At 45.2% G+C, this 15,196-nt stretch overlaps 12 non-coding genes across 12 annotated transcripts; all 12 read right to left on the reverse strand.

Moving 5' to 3' along the window:
- Positions 1–251: 251 nt before the first annotated feature.
- LOC141210192 (U2 spliceosomal RNA) lies at positions 252–442 on the reverse strand. The gene has a single exon (XR_012280368.1). It is a non-coding gene; the product is annotated as a U2 spliceosomal RNA (small nuclear RNA).
- A 1,120-nt stretch (positions 443–1,562) lies between these two features.
- On the reverse strand, positions 1,563–1,753 carry LOC141208573 (U2 spliceosomal RNA). Its single transcript, XR_012278797.1, has one exon. It is a non-coding gene; the product is annotated as a U2 spliceosomal RNA (small nuclear RNA).
- A 1,122-nt stretch (positions 1,754–2,875) lies between these two features.
- On the reverse strand, positions 2,876–3,066 carry LOC141210042 (U2 spliceosomal RNA). Its single transcript, XR_012280222.1, has one exon. It is a non-coding gene; the product is annotated as a U2 spliceosomal RNA (small nuclear RNA).
- A 1,121-nt stretch (positions 3,067–4,187) lies between these two features.
- Positions 4,188–4,378, reverse strand: LOC141209937 (U2 spliceosomal RNA). Its single transcript, XR_012280122.1, has one exon. It is a non-coding gene; the product is annotated as a U2 spliceosomal RNA (small nuclear RNA).
- Positions 4,379–5,498: 1,120 nt separating this feature from the next.
- LOC141208574 (U2 spliceosomal RNA) lies at positions 5,499–5,689 on the reverse strand. The gene has a single exon (XR_012278798.1). It is a non-coding gene; the product is annotated as a U2 spliceosomal RNA (small nuclear RNA).
- Positions 5,690–6,810: 1,121 nt separating this feature from the next.
- Positions 6,811–7,001, reverse strand: LOC141208575 (U2 spliceosomal RNA). The gene has a single exon (XR_012278799.1). It is a non-coding gene; the product is annotated as a U2 spliceosomal RNA (small nuclear RNA).
- Positions 7,002–8,122: 1,121 nt separating this feature from the next.
- On the reverse strand, positions 8,123–8,313 carry LOC141208576 (U2 spliceosomal RNA). The gene has a single exon (XR_012278800.1). It is a non-coding gene; the product is annotated as a U2 spliceosomal RNA (small nuclear RNA).
- Positions 8,314–9,433: 1,120 nt separating this feature from the next.
- LOC141208577 (U2 spliceosomal RNA) lies at positions 9,434–9,624 on the reverse strand. Its single transcript, XR_012278801.1, has one exon. It is a non-coding gene; the product is annotated as a U2 spliceosomal RNA (small nuclear RNA).
- Positions 9,625–10,743: 1,119 nt separating this feature from the next.
- LOC141208578 (U2 spliceosomal RNA) lies at positions 10,744–10,934 on the reverse strand. The gene has a single exon (XR_012278802.1). It is a non-coding gene; the product is annotated as a U2 spliceosomal RNA (small nuclear RNA).
- Positions 10,935–12,056: 1,122 nt separating this feature from the next.
- On the reverse strand, positions 12,057–12,247 carry LOC141208579 (U2 spliceosomal RNA). The gene has a single exon (XR_012278803.1). It is a non-coding gene; the product is annotated as a U2 spliceosomal RNA (small nuclear RNA).
- Positions 12,248–13,370: 1,123 nt separating this feature from the next.
- On the reverse strand, positions 13,371–13,561 carry LOC141209944 (U2 spliceosomal RNA). Its single transcript, XR_012280129.1, has one exon. It is a non-coding gene; the product is annotated as a U2 spliceosomal RNA (small nuclear RNA).
- A 1,122-nt stretch (positions 13,562–14,683) lies between these two features.
- LOC141209945 (U2 spliceosomal RNA) lies at positions 14,684–14,874 on the reverse strand. The gene has a single exon (XR_012280130.1). It is a non-coding gene; the product is annotated as a U2 spliceosomal RNA (small nuclear RNA).
- Between the last annotated feature and the right edge of the window lie 322 nt (positions 14,875–15,196).

Raw genomic sequence — 15,196 nt, forward strand, 5'->3', positions numbered from 1 at the left:
AAAAGGAAGTATAGAGGGAGAGCTAGATAGATAGCATTGCATTACATTACATTACATGGCAATGCAATGCACAGTTGCTGAAGTTGAACCAAAATGAGCTTGTCATCTGGCTTCTGCAACTTTTAACATGAAAAATCCAATGAGGAGAAGAAAAGCAAAGCCAAAGAGTCCATCCCAAAATCCGACAAACAAGCAAAATGAACAAAAAGCATTGAATTCAATTCTTTCTGATTTTAGAAACTGCATTAAAGAAGGGGTGCACCGGTCCTGGAGATACTGCAATACCAGGTCAATGCGTGGAGTGGACAGAGCAAGCTCTTTTTCCATCTCCCTGTTCTAAAAATCCATTTAATATATGGTCCCCAGATAGGGGACGTATCAGATATTAAACTGATAAGAACAAATACTACACTTGATCTTAGCCAAAAGGCCGAGAAGCGATAACCAGAATTGGTTTCCGACTACGGTGCCACCCAAGGATTCTGAAAAGTCCATTTGTGGAGATGGCCACCTGGACTCCCGTTAAGAAGACATGCTGTCAACCTCTAGATCCCTCACATGCCTGCACTTTTCGGCTTGCTGCTGCTGCAATCCACGCGTTTTAGATCTGCATAACTCCACCTCTTTTAGCACAGTACCCTCAACCCCCGGCTGTTCCCACCCGCCTCAACACCGTTGGAAGGGAGGAGAACCAATTAAGGCGGGGGGGGGGGTGGAACGAGCAGCTGTCTACCCTTAGCAGGAGGGTTGCTGATTAATTACCTCTCCTGCTGCTGCTGCTGCTGGCTGTCCAGCAGCAGACTGAAGGTGGCTGCTGCTGTGCGCAGGTATATAAAGGCTCAGAGCCTATTATGACACGCGCAGCCAGCGTTCCATTGCCACATTCCGTCTACTGCAGGCGGGATACCTGGATGGCTGAATGTCACTGAGAAGCTCACAGAGACCGCCATAAGCAACAGTTTAAAAGAATGCCACAGACTAATCAACCAAACTTTTTGGGTTGGTTTCTCTTTTATAGTCTGCAGGCATTAAATGAAAGAAGTCAGTGTTCCAGCAGAGGGAGACAACGTTTCAGAAAAGGCATTGTAGCAAACCAAAAAAGAAATTTTAAGCGCAGCAGAGTAACCAGCTCACATACCTGTTAGCTCAGGTGAGTTTAAAAGGCTGCTGTTGATAACAAGGGCATTTGCTAAATAGATGGTGTGTGTGCAACAATATACTGAAAGGTCAATTTTATTGTGCAGCTTATCTCACCACCTGCAGTTATTTAGGTGAAAGCTCCAAAATGCTTGCCTAATATGTCTGTTTATCCAAAAGGAAGTATAGAGGGAGAGCTAGATAGATAGCATTGCATTACATTACATTACATGGCAATGCAATGCACAGTTGCTGAAGTTGAACCAAAATGAGCTTGTCATCTGGCTTCTGCAACTTTTAACATGAAAAATCCAATGAGGAGAAGAAAAGCAAAGCCAAAGAGTCCATCCCAAAATCCGACAAACAAGCAAAATGAACAAAAGCATTGAATTCAATTCTTTCTGATTTTAGAAACTGCATTAAAGAAGGGGTGCACCGGTCCTGGAGATACTGCAATACCAGGTCAATGCGTGGAGTGGACAGAGCAAGCTCTTTTTCCATCTCCCTGTTCTAAAAATCCATTTAATATATGGTCCCCAGATAGGGGACGTATCAGATATTAAACTGATAAGAACAGATACTACACTTGATCTTAGCCAAAAGGCCGAGAAGCGATAACCAGAATTGGTTTCCGACTACGGTGCCACCCAAGGATTCTGAAAAGTCCATTTGTGGAGATGGCCACCTGGACTCCCGTTAAGAAGACATGCTGTCAACCTCTAGATCCCTCACATGCCTGCACTTTTCGGCTTGCTGCTGCTGCAATCCACGCGTTTTAGATCTGCATAACTCCACCTCTTTTAGCACAGTACCCTCAACCCCCGGCTGTTCCCACCCGCCTCAACACCGTTGGAAGGGAGGAGAACCAATTAAGGCGGGGGTGGGGGGTGGAACGAGCAGCTGTCTACCCTTAGCAGGAGGGTTGCTGATTAATTACCTCTCCTGCTGCTGCTGCTGCTGGCTGTCCAGCAGCAGACTGAAGGTGGCTGCTGCTGTGCGCAGGTATATAAAGGCTCAGAGCCTATTATGACAGGCGCAGCCAGCGTTCCATTGCCACATTCCGTCTACTGCAGGCGGGATACCTGGATGGCTGAATGTCACTGAGAAGCTCACAGAGACCGCCATAAGCAACAGTTTAAAAGAATGCCACAGACTAATCAACCAAACTTTTTGGGTTGGTTTCTCTTTTATAGTCTGCAGGCATTAAATGAAAGAAGTCAGTGTTCCAGCAGAGGGAGACAACGTTTCAGAAAAGGCATTGTAGCAAACCAAAAAAGAAATTTTAAGCGCAGCAGAGTAACCAGCTCACATACCTGTTAGCTCAGGTGAGTTTAAAAGGCTGCTGTTGATAACAAGGGCATTTGCTAAATAGATGGTGTGTGTGCAACAATATACTGAAAGGTCAATTATATTGTGCAGCTTATCTCACCACCTGTAGTTATTTAGGTGAAAGCTCCAAAATGCTTGCCTAATATGTCTGTTTATCCAAAAGGAAGTATAGAGGGAGAGCTAGATAGATAGCATTGCATTACATTACATTACATGGCAATGCAATGCACAGTTGCTGAAGTTGAACCAAAATGAGCTTGTCATCTGGCTTCTGCAACTTTTAACATGAAAAATCCAATGAGGAGAAGAAAAGCAAAGCCAAAGAGTCCATCCCAAAATCCGACAAACAAGCAAAATGAACAAAAAGCATTGAATTCAATTCTTTCTGATTTTAGAAACTGCATTAAAGAAGGGGTGCACCGGTCCTGGAGATACTGCAATACCAGGTCAATGCGTGGAGTGGACAGAGCAAGCTCTTTTTCCATCTCCCTGTTCTAGAAATCCATTTAATATATGGTCCCCAGATAGGGGACGTATCAGATATTAAACTGATAAGAACAGATACTACACTTGATCTTAGCCAAAAGGCCGAGAAGCGATAACCAGAATTGGTTTCCGACTACGGTGCCACCCAAGGATTCTGAAAAGTCCATTTGTGGAGATGGCCACCTGGACTCCCGTTAAGAAGACATGCTGTCAACCTCTAGATCCCTCACATGCCTGCACTTTTCGGCTTGCTGCTGCTGCAATCCACGCGTTTTAGATCTGCATAACTCCACCTCTTTTAGCACAGTACCCTCAACCCCCGGCTGTTCCCACCCGCCTCAACACCGTTGGAAGGGAGGAGAACCAATTAAGGCGGGGGGGGGGGTGGAACGAGCAGCTGTCTACCCTTAGCAGGAGGGTTGCTGATTAATTACCTCTCCTGCTGCTGCTGCTGCTGGCTGTCCAGCAGCAGACTGAAGGTGGCTGCTGCTGTGCGCAGGTATATAAAGGCTCAGAGCCTATTATGACACGCGCAGCCAGCGTTCCATTGCCTCATTCCGTCTACTGCAGGCGGGATACCTGGATGGCTGAATGTCACTGAGAAGCTCACAGAGACCGCCATAAGCAACAGTTTAAAAGAATGCCACAGACTAATCAACCAAACTTTTTGGGTTGGTTTCTCTTTTATAGTCTGCAGGCATTAAATGAAAGAAGTCAGTGTTCCCGCAGAGGGAGACAACGTTTCAGAAAAGGCATTGTAGCAAACCAAAAAAGAAATTTTAAGCGCAGCAGAGTAACCAGCTCACATACCTGTTAGCTCAGGTGAGTTTAAAAGGCTGCTGTTGATAACAAGGGCATTTGCTAAATAGATGGTGTGTGTGCAACAATATACTGAAAGGTCAATTATATTGTGCAGCTTATCTCACCACCTGTAGTTATTTAGGTGAAAGCTCCAAAATGCTTGCCTAATATGTCTGTTTATCCAAAAGGAAGTATAGAGGGAGAGCTAGATAGATAGCATTGCATTACATTACATTACATGGCAATGCAATGCACAGTTGCTGAAGTTGAACCAAAATGAGCTTGTCATCTGGCTTCTGCAACTTTTAACATGAAAAATCCAATGAGGAGAAGAAAAGCAAAGCCAAAGAGTCCATCCCAAAATCCGACAAACAAGCAAAATGAACAAAAAGCATTGAATTCAATTCTTTCTGATTTTAGAAACTGCATTAAAGAAGGGGTGCACCGGCCCTGGAGATACTGCAATACCAGGTCAATGCGTGGAGTGGACAGAGCAAGCTCTTTTTCCATCTCCCTGTTCTAAAAATCCATTTAATATATGGTCCCCAGATAGGGGACGTATCAGATATTAAACTGATAAGAACAGATACTACACTTGATCTTAGCCAAAAGGCCGAGAAGCGATAACCAGAATTGGTTTCCGACTACGGTGCCACCCAAGGATTCTGAAAAGTCCATTTGTGGAGATGGCCACCTGGACTCCCGTTAAGAAGACATGCTGTCAACCTCTAGATCCCTCACATGCCTGCACTTTTCGGCTTGCTGCTGCTGCAATCCACGCGTTTTAGATCTGCATAACTCCACCTCTTTTAGCACAGTACCCTCAACCCCCGGCTGTTCCCACCCGCCTCAACACCGTTGGAAGGGAGGAGAACCAATTAAGGCGGGGGGGGGGTGGAACGAGCAGCTGTCTACCTTTAGCAGGAGGGTTGCTGATTAATTACCTCTCCTGCTGCTGCTGCTGCTGGCTGTCCAGCAGCAGACTGAAGGTGGCTGCTGCTGTGCGCAGGTATATAAAGGCTCAGAGCCTATTATGACACGCGCAGCCAGCGTTCCATTGCCACATTCCGTCTACTGCAGGCGGGATACCTGGATGGCTGAATGTCACTGAGAAGCTCACAGAGACCGCCATAACCAACAGTTTAAAAGAATGCCACAGACTAATCAACCAAACTTTTTGGGTTGGTTTCTCTTTTATAGTCTGCAGGCATTAAATGAAAGAAGTCAGTGTTCCAGCAGAGGGAGACAACGTTTCAGAAAAGGCATTGTAGCAAACCAAAAAAGAAATTTTAAGCGCAGCAGAGTAACCAGCTCACATACCTGTTAGCTCAGGTGAGTTTAAAAGGCTGCTGTTGATAACAAGGGCATTTGCTAAATAGATGGTGTGTGTGCAACAATATACTGAAAGGTCAATTATATTGTGCAGCTTATCTCACCACCTGTAGTTATTTAGGTGAAAGCTCCAAAATGCTTGCCTAATATGTCTGTTTATCCAAAAGGAAGTATAGAGGGAGAGCTAGATAGATAGCATTGCATTACATTACATTACATGGCAATGCAATGCACAGTTGCTGAAGTTGAACCAAAATGAGCTTGTCATCTGGCTTCTGCAACTTTTAACATGAAAAATCCAATGAGGAGAAGAAAAGCAAAGCCAAAGAGTCCATCCCAAAATCCGACAAACAAGCAAAATGAACAAAAAGCATTGAATTCAATTCTTTCTGATTTTAGAAACTGCATTAAAGAAGGGGTGCACCGGTCCTGGAGATACTGCAATACCAGGTCAATGCGTGGAGTGGACAGAGCAAGCTCTTTTTCCATCTCCCTGTTCTAAAAATCCATTTAATATATGGTCCCCAGATAGGGGACGTATCAGATATTAAACTGATAAGAACAGATACTACACTTGATCTTAGCCAAAAGGCCGAGAAGCGATAACCAGAATTGGTTTCCGACTACGGTGCCACCCAAGGATTCTGAAAAGTCCATTTGTGGAGATGGCCACCTGGACTCCCGTTAAGAAGACATGCTGTCAACCTCTAGATCCCTCACATGCCTGCACTTTTCGGCTTGCTGCTGCTGCAATCCACGCGTTTTAGATCTGCATAACTCCATCTCTTTTAGCACAGTACCCTCAACCCCCGGCTGTTCCCACCCGCCTCAACACCGTTGGAAGGGAGGAGAACCAATTAAGGCGGGGGGGGGGGTGGAACGAGCAGCTGTCTACCCTTAGCAGGAGGGTTGCTGATTAATTACCTCTCCTGCTGCTGCTGCTGCTGGCTGTCCAGCAGCAGACTGAAGGTGGCTGCTGCTGTGCGCAGGTATATAAAGGCTCAGAGCCTATTATGACACGCGCAGCCAGCGTTCCATTGCCACATTCCGTCTACTGCAGGCGGGATACCTGGATGGCTGAATGTCACTGAGAAGCTCACAGAGACCGCCATAAGCAACAGTTTAAAAGAATGCCACAGACTAATCAACCAAACTTTTTGGGTTGGTTTCTCTTTTATAGTCTGCAGGCATTAAATGAAAGAAGTCAGTGTTCCAGCAGAGGGAGACAACGTTTCAGAAAAGGCATTGTAGCAAACCAAAAAAGAAATTTTAAGCGCAGCAGAGTAACCAGCTCACATACCTGTTAGCTCAGGTGAGTTTAAAAGGCTGCTGTTGATAACAAGGGCATTTGCTAAATAGATGGTGTGTGTGCAACAATATACTGAAAGGTCAATTATATTGTGCAGCTTATCTCACCACCTGTAGTTATTTAGGTGAAAGCTCCAAAATGCTTGCCTAATATGTCTGTTTATCCAAAAGGAAGTATAGAGGGAGAGCTAGATAGATAGCATTGCATTACATTACATTACATGGCAATGCAATGCACAGTTGCTGAAGTTGAACCAAAATGAGCTTGTCATCTGGCTTCTGCAACTTTTAACATGAAAAATCCAATGAGGAGAAGAAAAGCAAAGCCAAAGAGTCCATCCCAAAATCCGACAAACAAGCAAAATGAACAAAAAGCATTGAATTCAATTCTTTCTGATTTTAGAAACTGCATTAAAGAAGGGGTGCACCGGTCCTGGAGATACTGCAATACCAGGTCAATGCGTGGAGTGGACAGAGCAAGCTCTTTTTCCATCTCCCTGTTCTAAAAATCCATTTAATATATGGTCCCCAGATAGGGGACGTATCAGATATTAAACTGATAAGAACAGATACTACACTTGATCTTAGCCAAAAGGCCGAGAAGCGATAACCAGAATTGGTTTCCGACTACGGTGCCACCCAAGGATTCTGAAAAGTCCATTTGTGGAGATGGCCACCTGGACTCCCGTTAAGAAGACATGCTGTCAACCTCTAGATCCCTCACATGCCTGCACTTTTCGGCTTGCTGCTGCTGCAATCCACGCGTTTTAGATCTGCATAACTCCACCTCTTTTAGCACAGTACCCTCAACCCCCGGCTGTTCCCACCCGCCTCAACACCGTTGGAAGGGAGGAGAACCAATTAAGGCGGGGGGGGGGGTGGAACGAGCAGCTGTCTACCCTTAGCAGGAGGGTTGCTGATTAATTACCTCTCCTGCTGCTGCTGCTGCTGGCTGTCCAGCAGCAGACTGAAGGTGGCTGCTGCTGTGCGCAGGTATATAAAGGCTCAGAGCCTATTATGACACGCGCAGCCAGCGTTCCATTGCCACATTCCGTCTACTGCAGGCGGGATACCTGGATGGCTGAATGTCACTGAGAAGCTCACAGAGACCGCCATAAGCAACAGTTTAAAAGAATGCCACAGACTAATCAACCAAACTTTTTGGGTTGGTTTCTCTTTTATAGTCTGCAGGCATTAAATGAAAGAAGTCAGTGTTCCAGCAGAGGGAGACAACGTTTCAGAAAAGGCATTGTAGCAAACCAAAAAAGAAATTTTAAGCGCAGCAGAGTAACCATCTCACATACCTGTTAGCTCAGGTGAGTTTAAAAGGCTGCTGTTGATAACAAGGGCATTTGCTAAATAGATGGTGTGTGTGCAACAATATACTGAAAGGTCAATTATATTGTGCAGCTTATCTCACCACCTGTAGTTATTTAGGTGAAAGCTCCAAAATGCTTGCCTAATATGTCTGTTTATCCAAAAGGAAGTATAGAGGGAGAGCTAGATAGATAGCATTGCATTACATTACATTACATGGCAATGCAATGCACAGTTGCTGAAGTTGAACCAAAATGAGCTTGTCATCTGGCTTCTGCAACTTTTAACATGAAAAATCCAATGAGGAGAAGAAAAGCAAAGCCAAAGAGTCCATCCCAAAATCCGACAAACAAGCAAAATGAACAAAAAGCATTGAATTCAATTCTTTCTGATTTTAGAAACTGCATTAAAGAAGGGGTGCACCGGTCCTGGAGATACTGCAATACCAGGTCAATGCGTGGAGTGGACAGAGCAAGCTCTTTTTCCATCTCCCTGTTCTAAAAATCCATTTAATATATGGTCCCCAGATAGGGGACGTATCAGATATTAAACTGATAAGAACAGATACTACACTTGATCTTAGCCAAAAGGCCGAGAAGCGATAACCAGAATTGGTTTCCGACTACGGTGCCACCCAAGGATTCTGAAAAGTCCATTTGTGGAGATGGCCACCTGGACTCCCGTTAAGAAGACATGCTGTCAACCTCTAGATCCCTCACATGCCTGCACTTTTCGGCTTGCTGCTGCTGCAATCCACGCGTTTTAGATCTGCATAACTCCACCTCTTTTAGCACAGTACCCTCAACCCCCGGCTGTTCCCACCCGCCTCAACACCGTTGGAAGGGAGGAGAACCAATTAAGGCGGGGGGGGGGTGGAACGAGCAGCTGTCTACCCTTAGCAGGAGGGTTGCTGATTAATTACCTCTCCTGCTGCTGCTGCTGCTGGCTGTCCAGCAGCAGACTGAAGGTGGCTGCTGCTGTGCGCAGGTATATAAAGGCTCAGAGCCTATTATGACACGCGCAGCCAGCGTTCCATTGCCACATTCCGTCTACTGCAGGCGGGATACCTGGATGGCTGAATGTCACTGAGAAGCTCACAGAGACCGCCATAAGCAACAGTTTAAAAGAATGCCACAGACTAATCAACCAAACTTTTTGGGTTGGTTTCTCTTTTATAGTCTGCAGGCATTAAATGAAAGAAGTCAGTGTTCCAGCAGAGGGAGACAACGTTTCAGAAAAGGCATTGTAGCAAACCAAAAAAGAAATTTTAAGCACAGCAGAGTAACCATCTCACATACCTGTTAGCTCAGGTGAGTTTAAAAGGCTGCTGTTGATAACAAGGGCATTTGCTAAATAGATGGTGTGTGTGCAACAATATACTGAAAGGTCAATTATATTGTGCAGCTTATCTCACCACCTGTAGTTATTTAGGTGAAAGCTCCAAAATGCTTGCCTAATATGTCTGTTTATCCAAAAGGAAGTATAGAGGGAGAGCTAGATAGATAGCATTGCATTACATTACATTACATGGCAATGCAATGCACAGTTGCTGAAGTTGAACCAAAATGAGCTTGTCATCTGGCTTCTGCAACTTTTAACATGAAAAATCCAATGAGGAGAAGAAAAGCAAAGCCAAAGAGTCCATCCCAAAATCCGACAAACAAGCAAAATGAACAAAAAGCATTGAATTCAATTCTTTCTGATTTTAGAAACTGCATTAAAGAAGGGGTGCACCGGTCCTGGAGATACTGCAATACCAGGTCAATGCGTGGAGTGGACAGAGCAAGCTCTTTTTCCATCTCCCTGTTCTAAAAATCCATTTAATATATGGTCCCCAGATAGGGGACGTATCAGATATTAAACTGATAAGAACAGATACTACACTTGATCTTAGCCAAAAGGCCGAGAAGCGATAACCAGAATTGGTTTCCGACTGCGGTGCCACCCAAGGATTCTGAAAAGTCCATTTGTGGAGATGGCCACCTGGACTCCCGTTAAGAAGACATGCTGTCAACCTCTAGATCCCTCACATGCCTGCACTTTTCGGCTTGCTGCTGCTGCAATCCACGCGTTTTAGATCTGCATAACTCCACCTCTTTTAGCACAGTACCCTCAACCCCCGGCTGTTCCCACCCGCCTCAACACCGTTGGAAGGGAGGAGAACCAATTAAGGCGGGGGGGGGGTGGAACGAGCAGCTGTCTACCCTTAGCAGGAGGGTTGCTGATTAATTACCTCTCCTGCTGCTGCTGCTGCTGGCTGTCCAGCAGCAGACTGAAGGTGGCTGCTGCTGTGCGCAGGTATATAAAGGCTCAGAGCCTATTATGACACGCGCAGCCAGCGTTCCATTGCCACATTCCGTTTACTGCAGGCGGGATACCTGGATGGCTGAATGTCACTGAGAAGCTCACAGAGACCGCATAAGCAACAGTTTAAAAGAATGCCACAGACTAATCAACCAAACTTTTTGGGTTGGTTTCTCTTTTATAGTCTGCAGGCATTAAATGAAAGAAGTCAGTGTTCCAGCAGAGGGAGACAACGTTTCAGAAAAGGCATTGTAGCAAACCAAAAAAGAAATTTTAAGCGCAGCAGAGTAACCAGCTCACATACCTGTTAGCTCAGGTGAGTTTAAAAGGCTGCTGTTGATAACAAGGGCATTTGCTAAATAGATGGTGTGTGTGCAACAATATACTGAAAGGTCAATTATATTGTGCAGCTTATCTCACCACCTGTAGTTATTTAGGTGAAAGCTCCAAAATGCTTGCCTAATATGTCTGTTTATCCAAAAGGAAGTATAGAGGGAGAGCTAGATAGATAGCATTGCATTACATTACATTACATGGCAATGCAATGCACAGTTGCTGAAGTTGAACCAAAATGAGCTTGTCATCTGGCTTCTGCAACTTTTAACATGAAAAATCCAATGAGGAGAAGAAAAGCAAAGCCAAAGAGTCCATCCCAAAATCCGACAAACAAGCAAAATGAACAAAAAGCATTGAATTCAATTCTTTCTGATTTTAGAAACTGCATTAAAGAAGGGGTGCACCGGTCCTGGAGATACTGCAATACCAGGTCAATGCGTGGAGTGGACAGAGCAAGCTCTTTTTCCATCTCCCTGTTCTAAAAATCCATTTAATATATGGTCCCCAGATAGGGGACGTATCAGATATTAAACTGATAAGAACAGATACTACACTTGATCTTAGCCAAAAGGCCGAGAAGCGATAACCAGAATTGGTTTCCGACTGCGGTGCCACCCAAGGATTCTGAAAAGTCCATTTGTGGAGATGGCCACCTGGACTCCCGTTAAGAAGACATGCTGTCAACCTCTAGATCCCTCATATGCCTGCACTTTTCGGCTTGCTGCTGCTGCAATCCACGCGTTTTAGATCTGCATAACTCCACCTCTTTTAGCACAGTACCCTCAACCCCCGGCTGTTCCCACCCGCCTCAACACCGTTGGAAGGGAGGAGAACCAATTAAGGCGGGGGGGGGGGGTGGAACGAGCAGCTGTCTACCCTTAGCAGGAGGGTTGCTGATTAATTACCTCTCCTGCTGCTGCTGCTGCTGGCTGTCCAGCAGCAGACTGAAGGTGGCTGCTGCTGTGCGCAGGTATATAAAGGCTCAGAGCCTATTATGACACGCGCAGCCAGCGTTCCATTGCCACATTCCGTCTACTGCAGGCGGGATACCTGGATGGCTGAATGTCACTGAGAAGCTCACAGAGACCGCCATAAGCAACAGTTTAAAAGAATGCCACAGACTAATCAACCAAACTTTTTGGGTTGGTTTCTCTTTTATAGTCTGCAGGCATTAAATGAAAGAAGTCAGTGTTCCAGCAGAGGGAGACAACGTTTCAGAAAAGGCATTGTAGCAAACCAAAAAAGAAATTTTAAGCGCAGCAGAGTAACCAGCTCACATACCTGTTAGCTCAGGTGAGTTTAAAAGGCTGCTGTTGATAACAAGGGCATTTGCTAAATAGATGGTGTGTGTGCAACAATATACTGAAAGGTCAATTATATTGTGCAGCTTATCTCACCACCTGTAGTTATTTAGGTGAAAGCTCCAAAATGCTTGCCTAATATGTCTGTTTATCCAAAAGGAAGTATAGAGGGAGAGCTAGATAGATAGCATTGCATTACATTACATTACATGGCAATGCAATGCACAGTTGCTGAAGTTGAACCAAAATGAGCTTGTCATCTGGCTTCTGCAACTTTTAACATGAAAAATCCAATGAGGAGAAGAAAAGCAAAGCCAAAGAGTCCATCCCAAAATCCGACAAACAAGCAAAATGAACAAAAAGCATTGAATTCAATTCTTTCTGATTTTAGAAACTGCATTAAAGAAGGGGTGCACCGGTCCTGGAGATACTGCAATACCAGGTCAATGCGTGGAGTGGACAGAGCAAGCTCTTTTTCCATCTCCCTGTTCTAAAAATCCATTTAATATATGGTCCCCAGATAGGGGACGTATCAGATATTAAACTGATAAGAACAGATACTACACTTGATCTTAGCCAAAAGGCCGAGAAGCGATAACCAGAATTGGTTTCCGACTACGGTGCCACCCAAGGATTCTGAAAAGTCCATTTGTGGAGATGGCCACCTGGACTCCCGTTAAGAAGACATGCTGTCAACCTCTAGATCCCTCACATGCCTGCACTTTTCGGCTTGCTGCTGCTGCAATCCACGCGTTTTAGATCTGCATAACTCCACCTCTTTTAGCACAGTACCCTCAACCCCCGGCTGTTCCCACCCGCCTCAACACCGTTGGAAGGGAGGAGAACCAATTAAGGCGGGGGGGGGGTGGAACGAGCAGCTGTCTACCCTTAGCAGGAGGGTTGTTGATTAATTACCTCTCCTGCTGCTGCTGCTGCTGCTGGCTGTCCAGCAGCAGACTGAAGGTGGCTGCTGCTGTGCGCAGGTATATAAAGGCTCAGAGCCTATTATGACACGCGCAGCCAGCGTTCCATTGCCACATTCCGTCTACTGCAGGCGGGATACCTGGATGGCTGAATGTCACTGAGAAGCTCACAGAGACCGCCATAAGCAACAGTTTAAAAGAATGCCACAGACTAATCAACCAAACTTTTTGGGTTGGTTTCTCTTTTATAGTCTGCAGGCATTAAATGAAAGAAGTCAGTGTTCCAGCAGAGGGAGACAACGTTTCAGAAAAGGCATTGTAGCAAACCAAAAAAGAAATTTTAAGCGCAGCAGAGTAACCAGCTCACATACCTGTTAGCTCAGGTGAGTTTAAAAGGCTGCTGTTGATAACAAGGGCATTTGCTAAATAGATGGTGTGTGTGCAACAATATACTGAAAGGTCAATTATATTGTGCAGCTTATCTCACCACCTGTAGTTATTTAGGTGAAAGCTCCAAAATGCTTGCCTAATATGTCTGTTTATCCAAAAGGAAGTATAGAGGGAGAGCTAGATAGATAGCATTGCATTACATTACATTACATGGCAATGCAATGCACAGTTGCTGAAGTTGAACCAAAATGAGCTTGTCATCTGGCTTCTGCAACTTTTAACATGAAAAATCCAATGAGGAGAAGAAAAGCAAAGCCAAAGAGTCCATCCCAAAATCTGACAAACAAGCAAAATGAACAAAAAGCATTGAATTCAATTCTTTCTGATTTTAGAAACTGCATTAAAGAAGGGGTGCACCGGTCCTGGAGATACTGCAATACCAGGTCAATGCGTGGAGTGGACAGAGCAAGCTCTTTTTCCATCTCCCTGTTATAAAAATCCATTTAATATATGGTCCCCAGATAGGGGACGTATCAGATATTAAACTGATAAGAACAGATACTACACTTGATCTTAGCCAAAAGGCCGAGAAGCGATAACCAGAATTGGTTTCCGACTACGGTGCCACCCAAGGATTCTGAAAAGTCCATTTGTGGAGATGGCCACCTGGACTCCCGTTAAGAAGACATGCTGTCAACCTCTAGATCCCTCACATGCCTGCACTTTTCGGCTTGCTGCTGCTGCAATCCACGCGTTTTAGATCTGCATAACTCCACCTCTTTTAGCACAGTACCCTCAACCCCCGGCTGTTCCCACCCGCCTCAACACCGTTGGAAGGGAGGAGAACCAATTAAGGCGGGGGGGGGGGGAACGAGCAGCTGTCTACCCTTAGCAGGAGGGTTGCTGATTAATTACCTCTCCTGCTGCTGCTGCTGCTGCTGGCTGTCCAGCAGCAGACTGAAGGTGGCTGCTGCTGTGCGCAGGTATATAAAGGCTCAGAGCCTATTATGACACGCGCAGCCAGCGTTCCATTGCCACATTCCGTCTACTGCAGGCGGGATACCTGGATGGCTGAATGTCACTGAGAAGCTCACAGAGACCGCCATAAGCAACAGTTTAAAAGAATGCCACAGACTAATCAACCAAACTTTTTGGGTTGGTTTCTCTTTTATAGTCTGCAGGCATTAAATGAAAGAAGTCAGTGTTCCAGCAGAGGGAGACAACGTTTCAGAAAAGGCATTGTAGCAAACCAAAAAAGAAATTTTAAGCGCAGCAGAGTAACCAGCTCACATACCTGTTAGCTCAGGTGAGTTTAAAAGGCTGCTGTTGATAACAAGGGCATTTGCTAAATAGATGGTGTGTGTGCAACAATATACTGAAAGGTCAATTATATTGTGCAGCTTATCTCACCACCTGTAGTTATTTAGGTGAAAGCTCCAAAATGCTTGCCTAATATGTCTGTTTATCCAAAAGGAAGTATAGAGGGAGAGCTAGATAGATAGCATTGCATTACATTACATTACATGGCAATGCAATGCACAGTTGCTGAAGTTGAACCAAAATGAGCTTGTCATCTGGCTTCTGCAACTTTTAACATGAAAAATCCAATGAGGAGAAGAAAAGCAAAGCCAAAGAGTCCATCCCAAAATCTGACAAACAAGCAAAATGAACAAAAAGCATTGAATTCAATTCTTTCTGATTTTAGAAACTGCATTAAAGAAGGGGTGCACCGGTCCTGGAGATACTGCAATACCAGGTCAATGCGTGGAGTGGACAGAGCAAGCTCTTTTTCCATCTCCCTGTTATAAAAATCCATTTAATATATGGTCCCCAGATAGGGGACGTATCAGATATTAAACTGATAAGAACAGATACTACACTTGATCTTAGCCAAAAGGCCGAGAAGCGATAACCAGAATTGGTTTCCGACTACGGTGCCACCCAAGGATTCTGAAAAGTCCATTTGTGGAGATGGCCACCTGGACTCCCGTTAAGAAGACATGCTGTCAACCTCTAGATCCCTCACATGCCTGCACTTTTCGGCTTGCTGCTGCTGCAATCCACGCGTTTTAGATCTGCATAACTCCACCTCTTTTAGCACAGTACCCTCAACCCCCGGCTGTTCCCACCCGCCTCAACACCGTTGGAAGGGAGGAGAACCAATTAAGGCGGGGGGGGGGGGAACGAGCAGCTGTCTACCCTTAGCAGGAGGGTTGCTGATTAATTACCTCT

Source organism: Phyllobates terribilis, unplaced genomic scaffold (genome assembly GCF_046119375.1).
Source record: "Phyllobates terribilis strain yellow unplaced genomic scaffold, ASM4611937v1 Scaffold_169__1_contigs__length_4117513, whole genome shotgun sequence".
Classification (NCBI taxonomy): Eukaryota; Metazoa; Chordata; class Amphibia; order Anura; family Dendrobatidae; genus Phyllobates; species Phyllobates terribilis.